This window comes from Dromiciops gliroides, chromosome 4 (assembly GCF_019393635.1).
Source record: "Dromiciops gliroides isolate mDroGli1 chromosome 4, mDroGli1.pri, whole genome shotgun sequence".
NCBI classification, from domain to species: domain Eukaryota; kingdom Metazoa; phylum Chordata; class Mammalia; order Microbiotheria; family Microbiotheriidae; genus Dromiciops; species Dromiciops gliroides.
In genome coordinates this window covers 272,564,520-272,588,227 of record NC_057864.1, presented here as the reverse complement: position 1 = coordinate 272,588,227, position 23,708 = coordinate 272,564,520, and positions in this window count along the sequence as shown.

Genomic DNA, 23,708 nt, shown 5'->3' with positions numbered 1-23,708 from the left:
TACCTGCTGTCTGGGGGAGGGGGGGAGGGAGGTAGAAAATTTTGAAATTGGAAATCTTATAAAAACAAATATTGAAAACTATCTCTACATGTAACTGGGAAATAATAAAATACTTTTATTCAAAATCAAAACAAAACAAAACAAAAAAAGAGACTACTGTGGGAAACAATGTCTACCAAGAGCTCTACTGTAAAATGACTGAGGACATCCAGGCCTCTGGGGGAGGTCACTCATTAATGATTATTGTTCATTTTCAGAAGCCCTGTTATGGGTTCTCTGTTTTCTTCTCCCAGTAAAGACAAAACAACTTCTTTGCATTTTGTGAACTGTGTGCTTGCAAGGGGGAAGTTTGGGGCCAGCATACTGGGTAGCATCAGATGATGAGTTCCCTAGATTTTTCTGATGAAGGCAATAAGCTGTCAGAATGAGAATTTTCCCAGTTTCTCTGGGGCCCCTTGTGTTATGTGAGATTCTCTGACACAAGGGTTATATATACATGAGGGAGTTATAAAACAAAGTCTAGATCCAGGAGAAAGGTTCTTCCCTGGGCGGAGTTTGGGGGGAAGGCATCATGGAGGAGATGACATTTGAGTTGAGATTTTAAAGAAGAGGTAGTTCTCCTCTAGGTGAAAGGAGATGAGGGGATGTGCAAAAATGGTCTTTTTCTCTACTAACTAGCCCTCATACTGTTCCATGGATGCTGAGGGCTACCTACTTTGGCATGCCCTCTCCACTTACCCACAGAGGTTGTACGTTACAACCATGCCTTCCTCTGCCTGCCTCCTTCTAATCCCAAACTTCTGTCCTGTGTTCTGTTTTCTTCCTGCACTGTTTCCTTGACAGGGGGCAGAGGGATGGTAATAACTCATAACTAGAATTTGTATAAGCCCCACAGTTTTCTCACAGAAATCATATAAAATAGGATCCATAACTACTATCATCCTTTTTTGTTTTGTTTTGTTTGTGGGGCAATGAGGGTTAAGTGACTTGCCCAGGGTCACACAACTAATAAGTGTCAAGTGTCTGAGGTCAGATTTGAACTCAGGTCTTCCTGAATCCAGGGGTCCCCTTAGTTTTTTGTTTTTGTTTTTAACAGATGGGAAAATTGAGGTTTAGACTCTTTGAGTGACAGGCATTGTAAGTTGTTAGCAGCCCAACTAGTGGTGTGCTGATAAATGTTTTATCAGTTCCCTGAGGAAAAAAAAAAAACTATAATCACTCTTAAGTTTAATCTGTATTATTGACATTTTCTCCATCATTGTCCTGTGTTAATATAATGGAATTTGGTAGACGCCCAGGGGTCTGACTTGATTGACTTAGTAGTGTTTGAATTGGGTGTGAATGAGGAACTACTGGGTGCCCACTTAGAGGTAATTAGATCTTGAATTTGAATTTGGCCAGCCCTGAGAAGGAGTGTTCTCAGAGGCTGTGGACTGCTGCATGGGCAAGAGACTGCTCTCGGCCAATCAACTTGAAGAGCCTCCAATTTCTGGGAGGAAGACACAAAGTAGGAAGCAAAGAAGGCTGATGGCTTCTTCCTCTTTTGGTTCAAGACATTGGCTGGGTGGCAGGACTTCACATGAGCGGTTAGGAGGCTAGGATTTCCATGCTATAAGGAATCTGTTCTCAATCTTTCTCTCTCTTTACTATCTTATATCTTTTAATAAACCCTTAAAAGCCTAAACTCTTGATGAATTTATCAGTGATTTTAGCCAGTTTCCCCCCAAACTGCTTATTATCATGTTATGTTATTATATATTTTTATTATGGTATATTATATAATATAAATATAATAACTATGTAAATATATGAATAAATTATAGGCTCTCATGCTGAAAATTTCACAATTTCTGAGGCCATAACAACTTAACAATGGCTGGGCCAACAAGAGCTGGCGTTAGCATACTCCTTAGCCCAACTCCAAACCTGTTCTTCATATCATCTCTTGTATTCTTTCTAGTGCCTTTCTATACTAATCTTTGTAATTCTCTAGTTAATATGTTTCTCCTAGGTAATAAAATACTTTAACCTGGTAAAATACATGTCACCTTTTTAAAAAAAATCTCTTCAAAAGCGCTACGCAGGTAGAAGAGAGATGGTTTAGTGGGACAAGCAGAGCTTTTAGTATTCCTCTAAAATGATGCCATACAAGTAGCCACCCTACCCAAGAGCCCAAAGACTGAAGCCAAAATAGACTTGCCAGCAACTCTTGAACTTAAGGAGGGAAGACTTCCTCTATTGCTATAGATGCCATCCCAAGGAGAGCAGAATCAAATACAAGCAGCCCAAGAGACATTTGAGGGCCTTTAAATGGGGGTGAGGTGTGAGAAATGAAAAGCTGTCTGGATGAAGCCTGATATCTTTGGCTTAGTCCAAAGCTCAGGGGACTTAAGCATTTACTGAATGGAGTGTACCCTGGCTGTTTCAAGATGTCTCAGAATTTAGTAGGTTGGAGAATGTGTAGGGAATATAAACTTCCACCTATACTTGTCATGTGCTGAGATGGAGAAGGAAGAATAAGTTGCCTTATCAAGTCTCTAGGTTTTTCTGCCTGGTGGCACCTGTGGGCAAGGAAATACAAAACATAAATTGAGAGCTCTTTATGAAGCTTTTCACATGATGTGAGTGGACTGACTTCCCCAGCCAGAAGAATTGGGAGAGCATCCCAGTCCAGGAAGACTGTAGGATGAGATCAGGGTAAAAATAACGTTGCTGCCAGTGAAATCAAGTAGAATTCCAGTCCATGGTTTCTTTCTTACTTTTCTTTTTTTGCGGGGCAATGAGGGTTAAGTGACTTGCCCAGGGTCACACAGCTAGTAAGTGTCAAGTGTCTGAGGCCGGATTTGAACTCAGGTCCTCCTGAATCCAGACCGGGTGCTTTATCCACTGTGCCACCTAGCTGCCAGAGTCCATGGTTTCTTTCTCCTTCTGCTTCCTCAGAACCTTCTGGAGGGACTTCTGTAATTTTTAAACTTCCTTTTTTATTCCCTACACACTATCTAGGAGGAGATGTGGGGGTAAAAGGAAGAAATAATCCAAGCTGAAATGTTATTGGAGGCTATTTGAAGTTTTGTGTGTATTGATTATTTTGAGTTTATTATGCTCTCTGATAATATTAATAAATAACATTATTTAACATTAATGTTGCAACCAGTAACAGTGAATGATCGAATCCTTTGAGTTTGGAGGGTTGTAATTGACAGGATGAAACTAACCCGTGGGAAATGGGAACTTGAGTTCACTGAGAAAAGAGAAGACTTTGCATTTTTGGTAACTTGGAGTATATTCCAGACTGTACCTTTAAAATCTATTGAACCTGAGGATTAATTTAGTCATTGGGGAGCTAACGGAGCTGAGGTTATGAGGAGTAGAGAGTAGGTTACTAATGGGTAGATGAAGTACTACCTGTTGGTCAAATATTCTACACTCCCCTCAGGTGGCAAAGTAAATGACTGAACACATGGCACTCTGCTCTTTCTATAACAGCAGGAAGCAAGGAAATGAGCTAGGGTGGTCACAGTTGTCACTAAATGTACCTTTTAGCGCTGCAGACTGCACTCACCATAGATGACTCTGCTACAGAGAAAATTACATACAGATCCTGAATTTAATAGACTACAGGATCATAGGTTTGAGAATCAAAAGAGACCATTTAACCCCAGGTTCTTGAACTTATTTTAAATATGAAATTTGATAATAATTGGGTTTTTTTGTAATTTTATATACATATATTTTTAATTTTGTGCATTTAAAAACTATTCTGACAGGGCAGCTAGGTGGTACAGTGGATAGAGCACCAGCTCTGGAGTCAAGAGCACCTGAGTTCAAATCCGGCCTTCAGACACTTTACACTTACTAGCTGTGTGACCCTGGGCAAGTCACTTAACCCCCATTGCCTCACTAAAAAAAATAAAAATAAAAAAAATAAGAACTATTCTGAGAGGGGTCCATAGACTACATTGACCACCAAAGGGGTCCATGACACTAAAGAAGATAAGAACCCTTGGTATAGTATAATCCCTAGCCTTTATAGAAGGGGGGGAAAGGCCTAGAGAGGTTAAGGGACTTGCCTAAAATTACACAGTCAATAATTAGAAGAGCTAGGATTGGAATCCATGTTCGCTGATTTCAGATCCAATATTCTTTCCATTACAACATGCTCCTTATAGAGACATTTCATTAGGATGAACCAATGTTACATACACTGGATTCTCTACAACCTTCCCTGGCTCAACAATTACTTCTCTGGGGTCCCAGAGATGACCATTGTTTTGAATACCAACAAAACAGGACATTTTATGTCATAATTAGTTAAGTGCCACTTGAGGCTATAGGGGCCAAACCAGGTCAGTGCCACTTATTTGACCCTTTAATGGAGTAGAGGAGAAGGGAATAGATTATTGGATTCAAGTTATGAATTCAAATTTACTCTTGCTATAAGCATAAAAAACAATATTCAACAGTCAATGGAATCATCATATCTTAAGGGACCTTGGAAACCATTTAGTCCAACACTCCTCATTTAACAGGTGAGGGAACTGAGGCTCAAAGACATATAGCCATAGAATCTAACGAGCACTCATTAAGTGCTCACTGCAAAGCAAGACAGTGTACTAAGTGGTGGGGATACAAAGAAAGACAGAAATAATCCTTACCTTCAAGGAGATTACATTCTAATGGGAGAGACACCATGTATATAAATAGCTACGTACTAAGTAGATGGCAGGTAACCTTAGAGAAGACTACAGAAGCTGGGAGGACCAGGAAACCCGTCCTGCAGAAGGTGATGAAGCTGAATTTTGAAGGAAGGCAGGGATTAAGAACATTTCAAAGATGGAGTACAGGCAGTGCTGAAGAAGTGAGGCATAGAGGCATAGGCCTTCTCGAAAGGCACAAAGAAGGGAGATAGAGTGTTGTATGTGAGGAGCAGCAAGTAGGTGAGTATAGCTGAAATTTTTTTGCATGAATGGAGGGGAAGAAAAGGTAAGAAGACTGGAAAGATAGGAAAGGTGCATGTTCTAAATCTCTTTAGGTGCCAAATGAAAGACTTCACTGGGAGTCACTGGAGTTTGTTGTTGTTGTTGTTCGTCCTTCATTCTCAAAGAGGACCATGGAACCAGGGTGATGTCATGACTTGCAGTGAATTAGATTTAAGTGAGGGAGGGCTGTGCAAAGTCACCAACCTCACTCTCTCCTCCAGAGCCTTCTGGGTCCAATGGCAAGATATATGTCAAGATGACTGGAGATAGCCCTGAATGTTTTTTAAGGCAATTGGGGTTAAGTGATTTGCCCAGGGTCATACAATTGGTACTTTTTTTTTTTGCGGGGGGAATGAGGGTTAAGTGACTTGCCCAGGGTCACACAGCTAGTAAGTGTCAAGTGTTCAAGGCTGGATTTGAACTCAGGTCCTCCTGAATCCAGGGCCGGTGCTTTATCCACTGCTCCACCTAGCTGCCCCCAGCTGGTACATTTTTGAGGTGAGATTTGAACTCAGGTCCTCCAAACTTCAGGGCCAGTGCTCCATCCACTGTGCCACCTAGCTGCCTCACTGGAGTTTATTGAGTAGGGGAGTAACATGGTTAGACCTGTAGTTGGAAAAATAGTTTGTTAGCTATATGGAGAAAGACAGGGAGAGTAATTAGAAGGCTATGAGTTACTACTACTACTACTACTACTACTACTACTACTACTACTACTACTACTACTACTACTACTACTACTGCTGCTGCTGCTACTACCACCACATCAAGCCTCTTTTATCACTGCTTCTAGTTCTCCTATTGCCTACAGAATAAAGTATAAACTACCTTAATCTATGATTTTTGGCCTACCTTGTCTTATGCTGAACCTTTTTAATGTGGGTCTAGAGTCAAATTGACTATTTCTACTCTTCTCATCCCCACAAATCCCATGCTTTGCAGACTCTGTGTCCTTGTATCCCTTTCTACCTATCTTTCAAGACAGAGCTCAAGTACTACTAGGTCTGTATCCCAAAGAGATAAAAAAGGAAAGGTATCTACATGCACAAAAATATTTGTAGCAGCTCTTTTTGTGCTGGCAAAGAATTGGAAACTGAAGAGATGCCCATTGATTGGGGAATGGCATAACAAGTTATATTATATGATTTTAATGGAATACCATTGTGCTACAAGAAATAAGGAGAAGGAGCATGTAGGTGGCACAGTGGATTCAGGAATACCTGAGTTCAAATCCGGCCTCAGACACTTGATACTTACTACCTGTGTGACCTTGGGGAAGTCACTTAACCCCCTAGCCCCGCAAAAAAAAAAAAAAAAAGAAAGAAAGAAAGAAAGGAGAAGAATGGTTTCAGAAAAAAACTGTTAAGACTTATATGAACTGATGCAAAGTGAGGTGAGCAGATGCAGGAGAACACTGTATACAGTAAAGATAATATTATATGATGATCAACTGTGAAAGACTTAGCTACTCTGATCAAGACAATGATCCAAGACAATTTCCAAGGACCAAATGATGAAAGAATTCTATACACCTCCAGATAAAGAACTGATGAGCTCTGAATGCAGATTTTTTTTTTTTGCAGGGCAATGGGGGTTAAGTGACTTGCCCAGGGTCACACAGCTAATAAGTGTCAAGTGTCTGAGGCCGTATTTGAACTCAGGTACTCCTGAATCTAGGGCTGGTGCTTTATCCACTGCACCACCTAGCCGCCCCTGAATGCAGATTGAAGCATATTTTTTTCACTTTATTTTTCTTGATTTCCTTTTGCAACATGGGCTAATACAGCCAGATCTCTCCACACTTCAAGTCCTTTGTTCTTTCTAATATAACACACACCCTCTATAGAAGTGAGAAATAGAGGGGAAAGAAGAAGGCCTGTGGTTGCTTGCATACCAGAGCACAGGCCAGGAATGTGGTGAATGAGCCTCTTCTTAAATGCACCACCTTGGAGGAACTAGGGACTTACAAATTCCTAGAAGTAGCTCAGAGAACAGCTGCTCAAACCCCCTGAAGCTTGGGACACTGGTATTACAACCAAGATTCACCTATCCAGAAAAACTGGGTATAATCCTTCAGGGGGGGAAATGGGAATTCAATGAAAGAGAGGACTTTCAGGCACTCTTGATGAAAAGACCTGAGCTGAGTAGAAAACCTGACTTCCAAATACAAACCCTAGAGAAGCATGAAAAGGTAAACAGGAAAAATAAATCATAAGGGATATTAAAAGGTTAAACTGTTTACATTCCTACATAGGACGATGATACTTGTAACTCATAAGAATTTACTCATTATTAAGGCAGCTGAATGGAGTATATTAGGCAGATGCCACAGGTGTGAGTTGAATATGAAGGGATGATACCTTTAAAAAATTTAAATTAAGGGGTGAGAGGAATGCACTGAGAGAAAGGAAAAGGGAGTGATGGAATGGGGGTAAAGTATCACACATAAAAGAAGCAAGAAAAAGCTTATGGAGTTGAGGGGAAGATGGGGGAGGTATGAGGAAGTAAATGAGCCTTACTCTCATCAGAACTGGCTCAAAGATGGAATAACATACACACTCAGTTGGGTATAGTAATCTATCTTACCCCGCAGGATTAGTAAGAGAAGGAGATAAAGGGGGGGGGGGTTGAAAGAAGGGAGGGCAGACTGGGGAAGGGGGCGGTCAGAAGTAAAACACTTTTGAGGAGGGATAGGGTGAAAGAAGATAGAAAATAGAGTAACAGTCATGGGGAGGAAATAGGATGGAGAGAAATACAGTTAACCCTAGTAACAGTGAAAAAATTTGAAGCAAATTTGTCTGATAGGCCTCAGTTCTCAAACACATGGAGAGCTGAGTCAAATTTGTTAAAATAAGAGCCATTCCCCAGTTGATAGATGATTGAAAGACATGGTTTTCAGATGAAATAATAAAAGCTACCTATAGCCACATGAAAAAAATGCTCTAACTCACTATTGATTGAAGAGATTCAGATCAAAACAATTATGGGTACTACCTCATACCTACTGGATTGGATAATAGTACTGCAGAGGAAAAAGACAAATGTTGTAGGGGATATGGGGAAAATAGAAGTGAGAATTGTGAATATTGTTGTGCTGTATGAAATGATGCATGCGATGAATAAAGAGAAGTATGAAAAGACCTATCTGAACTGATACAGAAACCAATAAAACAATATACAACACAACTACAACAATGTTAATAGAAAAAACAACTACACACCAAAAAATCAAGTAAATATAACAAAATTACAAAGATACAGCAGGACTCAAATAAAAAGAAATGAGAGAACACCCCAAATCAATTCCTTCATCATGGTGGGAAGTCCACAGATGGTACACATTACACAAGTTTGGGGACTTTTTCAACATATCTATCAGTTGAGTAGATTTATTTTCTCTTTAAAAATATTATTTATTATATGGGTTCGATTTCTGGGAGAGGGAAAAGGAAGAACACTGGGGATAACTTTGATGATGTAAGAAACAGAAAATACCAATCAACTTATAAAAAAGAAGAAGTAGTAGAGGATGCTGAGGGCAATAGATTAGGAAATCTATAAGCCTATGTAAGAGTTGCCATATTGTATCAGACCCAAGGTCTATCTAGGAGCTGTTTCCAGAAACAAATGTACCCCATATTGCTGGCTTTGGGATGCTTTATTTCCAACTTGGTCATTTCTTTCTTGTTGGTCTTCTCTTAGTACTCATCCTTCTTAACCTCTCCACAGCATTTGATAACACTGACCATCCCCTTCTGTCTTCTCACTGAATTTTTGAGACAGTGCTCTGTTCCTAATCTCTTTCTATTTGTCTGATGGATCCTTTTAGTCTCCTTGGCAGTGTTGGTATACATGTCCCTGCGCCTTAACTTTGAGAGAATCTCAGGATTCTATACTGGACCCTATTCTCTCTCTATACTCTCTGTGATCTCAACCATTCCCATTGTTTCAGTCATTATCTTTATGGGAATGACTCCTAGCCTCCATCTCTCTCCTGGGCTCCAGTCCTACATTTCCAATCATCTTCTGGGCATCTACCCATGGATATTGGATTGCCATCATAATCACAACATTATTAAAAACAGTTCTTATCTCCCTCCTAATTTGTTTAGTTGTTTCAATTGTGTCCTCATTTGGAGTTTTCTTGGCAAAGATACTGGAATCGTTTGCTATTTCCTTTTCCAAATCATTTTACAGAGGAGGAACAGAGTTAAGTGACTTGCTCAGGGTCACACAGCTAGTAAGTATCTGAAGCCAGATTTGAACTCAGGAAGCTGAGTCTTCCTGACTCCAAGACTGGCACTCTATCCATTGCTCCACTTACTCTCCTTAAATATGCAACTCCTAATTTTCCCATTTCTCTTAAGGGCACCACTATTCTTCCAGTCACCTTGGTTTGCAACCTAGGAATTATTTTTGACTCTTCGGTCCTCATATCCAAGCAGTTAACAAATTATATTAATTCAAATCTCATATCATTTCTCACACCTGTCCTCTTCTCTCTATTCATATAAGGTTTATCCTAGTTCAGACCTTCAACATCCTTCATCTGTTCTTTTGTAAAGGCCTTCCACCTGGTCTCCCTGAATCCAGTCTCTCTCCAACTCATCTTCCACACAGCTGCCACATTGAGATTCCTAAAACACAAATGTGATCACATCAATCCCCTGCTCAAGCAACTTGAGTGGCTACTAGAGTAATATGAAATATGAAACCATCCTGGAAAAATAGGCAGGAGCCAGATCCTGAAGGGATTTAAATTCCCAGAAGAGGAGTTTGTATTTTATACTAGTGGTAGTTGGGGGCCAATGAAGTTTATTGAATAAGAGAGTGGCATGGTCAGATATGCCCTTAAGGAAAATCACTTTGGCAACTATTTGGAGGATGGACCAGAGTGGGGAGAGACTTGAGTCAAGGAGACCATTGAGCCTCCCCCTATAACATAGCAAAATAGTTGACATGATATGCAATATTATACTCTCATAGTCCCTCCCCCACCTCTCTACTGAAAAAAAAGGGAGGAATGTGTTCATCATGTGTTATCCAGGACTAAAATTAGTCATATAATATGCTCAGAATCAGCTTCTTCTTCTTCTTCTTCTTCTTCTTCTTCTTCTTCTTCTTCTTCTTCTTCTTCTTTCTTCTCCTTCGCCTCCTTCTTCTTGCATTCTTTTCATTTGTGTTTTCCTAGGTATTGTGTAGTTTACTCTTCTGTTTCTACTTTCTTCACTTTATATTGGCTCATATGAGTCTTCCCTTATTTCTCTGAAATCTTCATATTGTTTCTTGCAACACAATAATATTCCATTACCTCCACATTCTACAATTTGCACAGCCCTTCTAGATACTTCAAATAGATCTAAGATGAAATTTCAGAGTTATTTCAATTTGTATATCTATCTTATTTCCTATCTGGAAACATTATTTCATGTGATTGGGCCAGACCTATTATTTCACTGGTGTAGGGAATTCCTGGGGATCACATTCTCTCTACCAATTCAAATTAGTGGCTTTTCTGCAATTTATAGTCTGAAAGAGCTGCCCTAGGGCACTGAGATTTTAAGGGTCTTGCCCAGGATCACATAAGATTGGAGCCGGGGTCTTCCTAAATTAAAGACTCTTCTCTGCACACTACTATGCCAAGCTCACACTACACCAACAATACATTGTTATTATCAGTTTGGAAGTCTTTTGAAAACCATTTGTTTATACCTTTTGGGCACTTCTCTTTTGGGGAATGGGTTGGGCCTGGAGTCAGGAAGATTCATTTTCTTGATTTCAAATCTGGCCTCAAAAACTTACTAGTTATATGACTCTAAGCAAATCACTTAACCCTGTTTGCCTTGGTTTCCTCATCTGTAAAATGAGCTGGAGAAGGAAATGGAAAATCACTCTAGTATCTTTGCCAAGAACACCTAAAAATGGGGTCACAAAGAATTGAACATGACTAAATGACTAAAATGACAACAATAAATTAAGATGAACCAGATAACTTTTACTAAAAACACAGCCCTTTCATTTCAATAGGATTCATTTTTTATTCACCAGGTCCCCCATCTTAAGGAAAAATCAAGGGAGAAAATGCCCAGAAAGACACACAGAGCTCTCTCTCCAATAGCAAGGAAGTCTTATGGTTTAAGGAATTTAAGTACTTTGTGTACAGTCTGCCACACTTGGGTGAATCAGGTTAATTTTCTACTTCAGCTTTCAGGTTTAAGAAATAAAAGGTAAGAACTTTGGATCTTTCCCAGAATTCTTTGCCAGGACTCCCAGGGAAAAACCAAGTATTGTTGCTGATGTTGAACATTTTTTATCTCCCTGGACTTGGATCAAGCAAGAAAACCCCATGGCCTTCCAAGCAGTTGTAGTCACAGTAAGCAATTCAGGAACAAGTCAGAGGTTGGCAGAAAGAGAGTGAATTGTGGAGCAAGAATTCTCTTTATAACTCAATCCTAACCCCTCACTTACTCGGATCAAATAACTTGTGGTCTAGGTATGAAGATGCAACTTTCTTTTTTAAGGTTCACAATTTATGTATTGTCAAAGGATAATCTAATTGGTTGTGTTTGTTTTTTTCATCCTCCCCACACTCATATGTAGCTAAGTGCCTTACTTTACCAATCTTGTTTTTCTTGGCAACCTGCTTTTTTCTCCCTTCCCTCTCCCAAATAAGGCTGAGGTGGAAAGAATGCACAAAACAGTTAAGCACTGATGATAAAAATCTCCTGCCATGCCAGTTCTATGCCAGTACTGCTGATTATACATGATTTTTAAAACATGAATAATACCTTTTGTTTTTATACCAATCATTCCCCAATACATATCCTTCCTTAACTGAACTTTCTCTTAAAATATAAAGGAGGGGGCAGCTAGGTGGCGCAGTGGATAAAGCACCAGCCCTGGATTCAGGAGGACCTGAGTTCAAATCCAGCCTCAGACACTTGACACTTACTAGCTGTGTGACCCTGGGCAAGTCACTTAACCCTCATTGCCCCACAAACAAAACAAAATAAAAAAGAACAATTTGAAATATAAAGAAGAAAAAGTTAAATCAAGCCAACTTTTTTTTTCTATGGTGGTATTTTAGATACATCTTAAAGCACATACAACATTCTGCACCTGTAGTCCTTCACCTTTCTACCAAGAGTGTTCCATGATAAGCAGGCAGATTTCAGAGAAACCTGGAAGAACATGCATGAACTGATGATGAGTGAGATGAGCAGAACATTGTACACAGTATCATCAACATTATGTGTTGATCAACTGTGATAGACTTGATTCTTCTCAGCAATACAATGGTACAAGATAGTTCCAAAGGACTCATGATAGAAAAGGCTCTCCAAATCCAGAAAAAAAAAACCTGTGGAATATGGATGCAGATAGAACCATACTATTTCTTTTGTTTCTGGTGCTGTTGTTTTTCTTTTTTGAGGTTCTTTCTTTTTGCTCTGATTCTTCTCTTATAATATGACTAATGCAGAAATATATTTAATGTTACTGTACATATATAACCTATATCAGATTACTTGCTGTCTTGGGGAGAGGGGGAGTGAGAGGAGGGAGGAGAAAGTATTTGAAACCAGAAATCTTATAAAAACAAATGTTGAAAACTATCTCTACATGTAACTGGAAAATAATAAAATACTTTCATAATTTAAAAAAAAGAGTGTTTCATCGTCTATTCTCTGTCTTCAAGATATGTCATTTACAGTCATTTTTAAAAACAGTTCATCAGAAAACTGATGGACTCTGGGAATAGAAGAAAGCCCTTTTTTACCTCTTTTTTTCCTCACAACATGGTCAATGTAGAAATGTGTCTTGTATGACTTCATATGTATAATTGGTATCATATTTTTTGTTTTTTCAATGGGGGGGAGAAATGGAGGGAAGGAGAAAAATGGTACTGAAAATTATTAAAAATTTTATTTTAAAAAAGCATTTGCAGTAAGTGATTGGGGTTCTGGATTTTCATAATTCTTTATTTCTTTATTCTTTATTATTATTTTTTAGTGAGGCAATTGGGGTTAAGTGACTTGCCCAGGGTCACACAGCTAGTAAGTGTTAAGTGTCTGAGGCCAGATTTGAACTCAGGTACTCCTGACTCCAGGGCCTCTCTCCAATGTGCCACCTAGCTGCCCTTCATAATCCTTTAAATCCTTTAAATAAAGATCCAGGTACACTCATTTAGGTCATTTCACCTCTACCACATATCCACTACTGTCTGAAAGGGATTAGTCACAAGAGGTGTGGTTATGACAAAACACACCAACACAGACCAGGCCAAATGTTTCTGTCCCAATCAGGTTAGAGAGAGAACCACAGGATCCTAGCATTAGAGCTAGAAAGGACCTGAGAGGCCTTGGAGACCAACCCTCCCATTTTTCAGATAAAAAAAGAAGCAGAGATGTTAAGTGAACCTCACAAGGATGCACAAGTAGTACATGGCAGAGCTAGAATTTAAACCCATAGTCCTAGACTCCAAATCCATCATTCTTTCCAGTGTACCATGTAAAAATATCTACCAATCACATAGCACTTCAAGGTTTTCAGAGTATTCCAAATATCAACTCATTTGATCCTCACAACAGACCTGGGCGCAGGGCGGGGGGGGGGGGGGGCGGCAGCTAGGTGGTACAGTGGATAAAGCACTAGACCTGGATTCATGAGGACCTGAGTTCAAATCCGGCCTCAGACACTTAACACTTACTAGCTGTGTGACCCTGGGCAAGTCACTTAACCCCAATTGCCTCACCAAAAAAACAAACAAACAAAAACAAAACAAAACAAAACAAAAAAACACAACAGCCCTGGGAAATAAAGTACTATTATAAATTATTAGCAATGATATTATTATATACATGTGAAGAAATTGAGGTTAAATGACTTGCCCACAGTAACATGTCTAGTCTAAGTGTCTGGAATTCAGCTCTTCTCCACTCCAAGTCCAATGTTCTATCCACTGTGCCACCTGGTTGCCACTGATAAACAGGCAGCCATTGATGGACTAAGATTTCTGCAACTCAAAATGAAAAAAAAAAAACCTGATGCAAAGGGGCCTTTAAAAAACAAAAACAGTTACTTGCATAATAGACTGTTATTTTTACTTTGCCAATAAGAACTGTTGTCTTTAGTGATTCAGCTGCTAAGCTCATTAGAACTTGGGAGTTGCTCTTTCTACATATCATAGAGTAAATACAGCTTTCCTTTGACTTTTATTACAAATTTTTGGAGATGATCCTTTCCCCAAAAGAAGTCAAGGCTACAATTTGGTTCATGAACAGATTCTCCGGAGCTCAGAAAGTTTCATTAATTTTCACAAGAGAAAACTGTAATTTGACAAAAATTCACAGAGAAAGGACTATAGGAGAACAGTCTTTGTAAATATGATTTTAATTTTTTTAAAAGTAGATTAATTATGGGAGTCACCTTCTCTGCTATTGGAAATCTTGGGTGGAAGATTCAGGGGATGATGACCTCACTGCTGTTCCAGTTTAAGTAGTGACTTATTTTGGTGGTAAACTTTTTTTCCCCCTAAACCAAACAGCATTTTACTTGAATGAGGTGATGTCCTACAATTTTTGAGTTCTAATTAATGGTTCAATTCAAATATAGCTTGGTTTCCTGATTAAACACCTTGTTGTACAAATGGGATGTCTGCATAAGCAAAAAGAGAAAAACAGAAAGTCACATCATATACTGACTCAGTTATCTGTGGTCCAGTGAGTATCTAGTAAATGTCTGAGGCTGGATTTGAACTCGAGATGATTTTTCCTGATTCTAGGCTCAGAGCTCTCTCCACTATGGCACCTAGCTGCCCCAACATTACTAATTAGAGACTCATTGAATGGATTTATCTTTGTGGCTGCATTTTTTCAGGTTTGTGAAGCATTAAAGAATTTTTGAAATACCTTAACAATTATGACATAGGCAGTCATCAATAAACATGGACATTTGCTTATACAAAGGAGGGGAAAAGAAGATTATCTAGAAACTATGGATTCACTATATATATGTACCTTGTTTATTTTAAGTCTGCAATGAGGTTTTTTTTCCTTCTTTTTTGGTGAGGCAATTGGGGTTAAGTGACTTGCCCAGGGTCACACAGCTAGTAAGTGTTAAGTGTCTGAGGCCGGATTTTAACTCAAGTCCTCCTGACTTCAGGGCTGGTGCTCTATCCACTGTGCCACCTAGCTGCCTCTGCAATGAGTTTAATATAGTAATACCAACATGGCCCTTCTTCTCTGAGTCCTCTCTTGCTCTCATGCATATTTTTAAATGTTTCACTGAGACTCTTTTCTTTCTTTTGCAGCACTACCACTGCCTCTACCTCCAATAAAACAACTCCGTTGTAACAAATAAATATAGTCAAGCAAAAAAATTGGGTTGTAGTCATCATGTCTGAAAATATTTCTCCTTCTGTAACTTACAACTCATCACTTCTCTGTAAAGAGGTTGAAAACATGTTTCATCACTAGTCTTCTAGAGTTATAATTGATCATTTCATTGTTCAGATTTGTTGGAACTTTTAAAGTTTGTTGTCCTTTACAAAGTTGTAGTCAATATATAAATTGTTTTCTTGGTTGTGCTCACTTCACTCTGCATCATTTCATACAAGTCTTCCCAGGTTTCTCTGAATCTGTCCCTTTCACCATTTATTACAAGGCAATAATAATTCATTACACTAATACATCTTAATATTTTCAGGTATTCCCTAACCTTTTTTTACTTACTTTATTTCTACTTCTTTGCTATAACAAAAAATGAGGCTATAAATACATTTGTACATATGGGCCCTTCCCCTCTGACTCTGAGCTCTGAGATGTATAAATCCACTAATGGTAGTCTTGCTGGGTTGAAGGCACACACAATTTAATCCTTTGGATGGATTTAATTACCATCTCTATACTGTTGATTCTTAAATTGACTTCTCCTGCCCCAAAACTCTCTGCCTCTCCAACTGCCTTCCAAACATCTCAAGCTGGATGTCCAATACACATCTTAAACTCAATATGTCCAAAACAGAACTCACTATCTTTCCCCATAAGCCCTCTCCTCTCAGCCCCACATTCTTATTACTATAGAGGGCAACACCATCCTCCCAGTCCCTCGGACTAACAAACAAGGAGGCACCTTAGACACCTCACTATCTCTCATTCCCCCTATCCAAGCTATACAGAAAATTTCTGAAAGCTGTCCACCCCTTTTCTGCTCCACTGTTGCCAACCGTATGTTGGCTCAACATTACCTCCTACCTAGTTTTATCACATTTAGGTAAATGGAAGATAGTGTTGATGATGAAAAAGTCATGAGACACAGAAGTCTTCAGTAGTAAGTGATCATTGCTATTTCTGTCCCACTTCATTCCTCCCAAGGATCCCCTGCCATGTATGATAGTCTGTGCCTACTCTGTGTAAAAAAAAACCCTAATTATTAATTAATCTAATCTAATCTGAAAAAATTATATAATTGGACTTAAAAATCATAAGTATATGAAAAATTATAAGTTTAGAAAAATTCTAATTGGGCCATAAGTCCCTTCGTTGTTGCCATTCAAATGTAGAAATATTTTAGCTAGCTTGCCTAATTTGGAGGGACTAATCTGACTGGGGTACTTATCTGGGACTTTTGACTAACTAGCTATCTGACTGCTATTAATTTAATATGGGCCATTTATAAAGTTCCACCACACTGCTCCACTCCCAAAATTGATAAACTAAAGATTAAGAAGCCTCTAAACTAAATAATCAAAGCAGAGTTTATGAGATACAATTTAAACATAAAAATACAGGGAAATAAAATGTACAACCTGACTGCATTCCTGTGGTCTCTTCCCACCTTTTGTGCCTGGAACTTTTTTTTAATACAATAAGGGCCTTTGCCGCCTCTTGCCTTAGGGTATGTTCCACTTTCACTGCTCAGCTACTTTTACCTGCAAGACCCTTTCACTTTGTCTATCCCCCCTGTGTCTAACTTTCCTCTCCTTACTGTTCTCTTAATCTTCACTTTCTCCAACCTGTACCCTGTGCTGACCGCTTCTGTGCTCTCCACTGCCTCCTGTTCTGTCTGTCTGCTCTGTCAGTCTTGTCCTTTGCCCTCTTTTGCTGCCCCTCTCCTCCGTTCTTCTAATCTTGTCCGCCCCCCTCCCTGAGTCTAACTCCCAGGTCTATATATATCTTTCTTTTTCTCCACTCAAATCTCAGGGCTTTTTTGCACCCCCACAGACCCCAAACTAATCCCCCAGCCAGGGCTGTGATAGATCCTCTCAGGTCGGAGGGAGCTGGGGGCGTTTCCCCCCAGTTGTCTGACCTGGCGTCTCATATAGCCCATGGGACTTTTTGGCTCAGCTGAAGTAGAGCGGGAGGGGTACCAGCACCTCCCACACAGAAGAGACCTTGAGGGCCTAAGGCTTTCTAATCTCAGCCCAAAGGTAGGGTCCCCAAATCAAAATAAATTTCCACATCTGGCATTAAAGTCACCCAGAATTACAATCTTGTCCTCTTTCAGCACATTGATGATGAGGGCCTCTAGATCTTCATAAAATTTTTCTTTGACCTCATTAGGGTTCATCACGGTGGGTTTGTCATGCACTGATGATAGTGGCATGGCACTTTCCTGTAATTGTCAATTGCATTGTCATGAACCTGTCTTTCATTCCTTTAGGGAGGCATTCAGGCTTGTTAACTAGATTAGTTATGACTGCAAAACCTAGGCCAACTTCATGGTGCTCCCCATCACTTCAGCCACTCCAGAAAAATGTGTCTTCAGCTCTGACTTTGATAAGTTGGCCTTCATTTGCCAGCCTTTTTTTCACTCATAGCTGCTATTTGGATGAAATACCTTCTGAGTTCTCTCACAAGTGTTCTTCAGCTTTCAGATCTACTGGATTTCTTGTTGTCCATAAGTACAAGCACATTCCATGTACCAGTGGTGAATGGAATCATCTTCACAAAAGTTTTTGTACTTTTTTGTGTATGTGTTTTGATCACAAAGTAGGATCCCCACCTGCCATGGTAAACAAGCCAGGGTTAAGTTAGATGAAGCAGACAATTTTTAGGGCAAATGTTCTTTTTTTATCCTAAAAGTATTTTATTATTTTCCAGTTACATGTAAAGATAGTTTTCAACATTTGTTTTTTTGTTTGTTTGTTTATTTTTTGGTGAGGCAATTGGAATTAAATGACTTGCCCAGGGTCACACAGCTAGTAAGTGTTAAGTGTCAGAGGCTGGATTTGAACTCAGGTCCTCCTGACTCCAGGGCCAGTACTCTATCCACTGTGCCACCTCGCTGCCCCTAACATTTGTTTTCATAATATTTTTAGTTCCAAAATTTTCTCCCTCCCTTCCTTTCCTCCCCACTCCCCAAGACAGCAAGCAATCTGATATAGGTTATATATGTACAATCACATTAAACATATTTCTACGTTAGTCATGTTGTGAAAGAAGAATCAGAACAAAAGGGGAAAACCTCAAAGAAAAAAAAGAAAACAACCAAAAAGTAGAAACAGTATAGTTCAATCTGCATTCAGAATCCACATTTCTTTTTTCTGGATGTGGCAAACATTTTCCATCATGAGTTAGGGCACATTTTCTAGCCCCTTCCTCATGCGAGGAGATGAGCAGTGCAGTCCTTAAAAAAGGCTACTCAGGCACCCAAGAGACTGCCGAATCCCACTGCTGCTTCAGTCCAGTGAGAAGACAACCCTATGCTCTGGGCTACCTGTGTACAGGGTTGTGACTATAGCTCCCAATGTATCCACACTTGCTGCTTCATCATTTGCCCATCACCACAGAACTTTGAGGTAGGTAAAAACGGGAGGGATGATATCTTTACACTTGTGCATAAATTGGATTCAAGTGAGACAGAGTTGCATGAAGCCATTGGTCTCACTCTCTCTTCCATGTATCAGAGTCAAGTAGAAAGACTAAAGTTAAAATGACTGGTAATGGCTTTGGATGTAATGGATGACCTTGGTGTCTTCACTGTATGACCAACCTCTAAGTGCTCCATAGCTCCTGCTTGCACCACCTTTATGGTCCACTGGAATAAATTGTTCATATCCTCCCATTCTGCCAGAGGAAGTCTTCAGATGCTTGGGGTAGACACTCCTCTTGCTAACATGTTTAAGGACCATCAGTTACCCTCAACCTGGGTTAGCTGGTCAGCCAAGATGGTTTTATCAGAGTGTAGCTACTGCACATACTAAGTCTCTTGGAGCTATAGGTGAGAGTTGGGAGGCAGGTAGACACTAAAGGTAGAGAACGGTGCTGAAAAAGATTTGGCAGCCCTCACACCAGAGATACTAGTCTTCCTTGAACACCCTACAACCCTGTCATTTCTCATAGTATGAGTTGGTAACTCAGTGTTTTAATTTACCTCTCTATAATCAGTAGTGATTTAGACCATTTCTTTGTGTGATAACTTTGATTTCTTATTTTGAAAACTGTTTATTCATATCCCCTGACCATTTATCAATTGGGGGATGGCTCTTATTTTTAAAAATATGACTCTGTTACCTACATATTCTCTTTATCAGAGAAACTTGCTGTAAAATTTTTGTATATTACTTCATTTATTTGACCTTTTAGCAAAATATAGTTTCCCTGATTATCTCTTTTAATTAAGTCCATTTTTGCTTTTGATTTGTCTGAGATCATGATTGCCACCCCTGCGTTTTTTACTTCAGTTGAAGCATGATAGAGTTTGTTCTAGCTCCTTATTTTAGCTCTCTCTGTGTGTTTTTCTGTTTCAAGTGTGTGTCTTTTAAACAATATATTGTTGGATTTTACTTTCTAATCCATTCTACTCTCTGCTTCTGTTTTATAAGTGAGCTCATCCCATTCATAGTCACAGTTTTGATTACTATCTATATATTTCCTGCCATATCTTTTTCTTCCATTTATCCTTCTCTCTTTTTATTCTATCCCCACTGAAAAGTCTGTTCTGCTTCTGACCACTGCTTCTCTTAATCCCCTTTTCTCTTATCTCCTCCTCCTAGTTACCTGTTGGGTAAGATAGATTTCTATACCCAAGTTTGTGTATATATGTATATTTATGTATGTGTGTGTTTGTGTGCATTTGTGCGAGCCTTCCCTCTTTGAACCAATGACTTCTCCTCCTGGGCTCCATTAGAACAGAGACTAAGGGCCAACAAAGTGAGCAATTGCTTAAGGACATCATGTAGTAGGGTTAAATGAAGAATACTTCATAAAGTCAGAGATTTTTTAATGCTAGAGAATTCTATTTTCCATATAAGGTGGGCTTTTACTTTGGACGTCTATTTGTACATTCACTAAAAACTGTAAGTCATCATTAGACATAGAAACATACTTCCATGGACACATAACAATAAAGAAAATTCAATTTTATCAAGAATTCTCCTTCAAAGCCAAGAAAGTTCTAGTCTAACATGACTATCAGTGTTGGTACTTGCCACCCTGCCAAAATTAAAGGATCCATTTGCTTCTTCTTAGTTAACAAAAAATCTAATTTTTTTCAAAGAATAAACTTTGTAAAATATTTTGTTTGGTTATTTATTATACACCTGATTTGTTGTATCAAAGCAAAATATAGAAATACAGCTTTTAAAACCTAAAATGTCACTCAACACAAATGAGATGACACAAATCATTTTGTAAATCATACTGTCTTGAGAGTTGTTTCATGTGCAAGATGGGGGGGGGGAATCTGAAGAGTTTACCTGAGAATACAAGTCATGTAACTGGCAGTGACTCCAAGGCATTCCCTAATCAAAGAAGCAAGTTATGATTTGTACTTTTCCTTTTTTGTCTTCAGGCACCAAACTCTTGAAAGATATTTGGTAATTAGCAAGGGAAGCACCATTTTAAATGTTCAGTCAAACAGCAGTTTAGTGACACCAATTATCTACCACCCCAGTTGTCAGTAAAGTAAGGCTAATGATAAATCAAAATGCTTATTTCTGATTGTGAAGTAATGAATGGTATTTTATCCACAATGTTCCCATAGGAGCCAAAAGGAGGAGATACTAAATCACGTTGACATATTCACACAAAATCATCATGTTTAGAGTTATTCGTAAAAGGAGCTGAAGTGAAAAGTTACATTAGTCTAGGGAGATGATCCTGCTGGGTGGCATCAAAATAACTACCCTTTAAAAATTTCTTTTAAAAATAAAGATTCTAAAAGAGGTGACATTCAGATTAGTGAAAGAATGATAGAAAGAGTTAACCAGAGTTGTGAAAATTGTTGCTGAAAAACAAAGTCCATTCTGTGTCTTTCCATTGACTGTCCCTCATGCCTCTCCCTCTTTGCCTCTGCCTCTTAAAAATCTTTTACTTCCAGGGGGCAGCTAGATGGCGCAGTGGAAAGAGCACTGGCCTTGGAGTCAGGAGTACCTGAGTTCAAATCCGGCCTCAGACACTTAACACTTACTAGCTGTGTGACCCTGGGCAAGTCACTTAACCCCAATTGCCTCACTAAAAAAAAAAAATCTTTTACTTCCTTCAAGCATCAGCTCAAATGACACTTTCTAAAGGACCTTCCTTCCCCCACTCCCCGCGTGCTAAAGCCTTCCCTTCAAAGGTTATCTGTCATCTAATCTGTAGAAATCTTGTATGCACCTACATTTATTGACATGTCTCCCTCTTTAGAATGAAAACTCTTTGAAGAAAGGGACAATTTTTATGGTTTTGTCCTCAGCACTTAGCCTAGTTTCTGGCACTTAATAAAGGAGTAAGCTTTTAAGACATGCTTGCTGATTGATGGATTGTCTAGATGATTAGGGAGAATGGAGGTAAATATCTATGAAATACTGTGAGTTGAACTGGAGCATGAAACAGAGATCAATTTGAGTGTTTTGAAAAAGGACAATTCTGCAACTACCAGATGAGATACTTTATGTGGACTGTGGGACCCAGAAGGTTTAAATAGGTTAAAGATACTCAAGGCCCAATCTTAGAAAGTACTATATATAACACTGTCACTTGAAGCTCCAGTATAATCATTCGAAGGCCCAGCTTCTTTAGAAATTGGAATGTGGAGAGAAAGTAACTAATATTATCTGTTGGAGGACCATAGAAAAGCAGGGACTAGTGAAGCTGAACTAAGGAAAGAGAATGTGTGGTTTATTCACAACCCCTGCTATGCATAATGGAAAGCAACAATAGAAGAGTGAGACACTGAGTGGAGGAGAGCTGGAAAAGAAAAGGCAGTCAGGTACAAATAATTTGCATAGAAGAGTAAATCATGGGGAGCCAAGATGGTGGAGGAAAGGCAGTGAGCTCTTGAACTCATGACACGATCACTCCAAAAAACATCCAAATAATGCCATAGGACAATGCCTGGAGCAGCAAAACCCACAGAAGAATGTGCTGAAATCATCTTCTAACCAAGAACGGCTTGGAAGGTTGGAAGGAGGGAGCTTCTGTGCTGAGACAAAAGTGGAGCCCAACCCCACAGTCACCCTGACACAGATCCAGTCTAAGAAGGCCTCACCAGAGAAGGAGACCCCCAGAGCCTCTGAATCAGCTGAAGTTCCAGTGTCATCTGGAACTAAGCTCACAGTCTGGTGAGAGGGCTGAGCCCTTGGCGGGGGGGGGGGGGGGGGGGGGGGGGGGGGGACTACAGGGGTCTATGCTGGTGCTGAGGCAGAACTTGGGTTTTTCACCTCTGCTGGAAACCAGGAGGTAGACTTGAATAGCAGTGACCCAGGTGTGTGTGTGTGGGGGGGGGGGCACAGGCTTGTCAGAGCTGACAACCACAAAACACAAAGCTGGTTGATTAGTCTGGTCTGGGGTCATCTATGGACCAGAGAACAGGCCAGGCAAGTGAAGAACCTGATCCTCCTTAAATCATACCACCTGGGACTTCTGAAGCTTGGGATACTGCAGCCTGGAAACAGTGCCCCACTTTAAGGAGCTAAAAGTCAAATAAAAGAAAGGCAAGATGAGCAGACAGAGAAAGGTGAGGACCATAGAAAGTTTCTTCAGTGACAAGGAAGATGGAGGTGCACCCTCAGAGGAAGATGTCAACATCAGGGCCCCTATATCTAAAACTTCCAAGAAAAATATGAATTGGTCTCAGGCCATAGAGGTACTCAAAAAGGACCTTGAAGATAAAGTTAGAGAGGTAGAGGAAAAAAATGGAAGAGTAAATCATGACAGTTTCCCTATTAGAGAGGCCCAACTAAGGGTAGTACTATAAGCTGCAAGGATTGTTCAGGTTCCTAGAGGTTGGTGGGGAGAATAACCCCTGGGAATAGGAAGCAAGGCTCTTAACTCACAATGAGTTAAAATGTATATATCCTTTATAGTGCAGACAAAACAGTGATAGCACTGTTTTGAAGCCTTGTGAACCTGGGTGCATGAAAGAGGAACTATTCACTATCCTTGGAGGAATGCCAAGTACTGGAGTTTCCAGGTTCTACTTTGGTGGTAATCAGATAAGGGAGAAGTCCTCCAAAGTATACTTGGTGACCAATGTTACATTTCAAGGAATCATAGTTTTTCTTCAGTGGACATACTCTCTCCAACAACACAGACTGATATCCCCTCTTTTAATTTGAAGATGATCTCCTAGTTTCTTTAATTGAAAGAATCATAACCTTACAACCTGATGACAAACTTCTCTTCTGAAATTAGACTTATGATTGAACACCACACATATAGGATATCACCAGGTTCATATTAGAAGGTTTTCTGGTGTGAAATAAGCTGACGGAGTTTGTGTTCTTTTGACATATCCTTTGAGAAC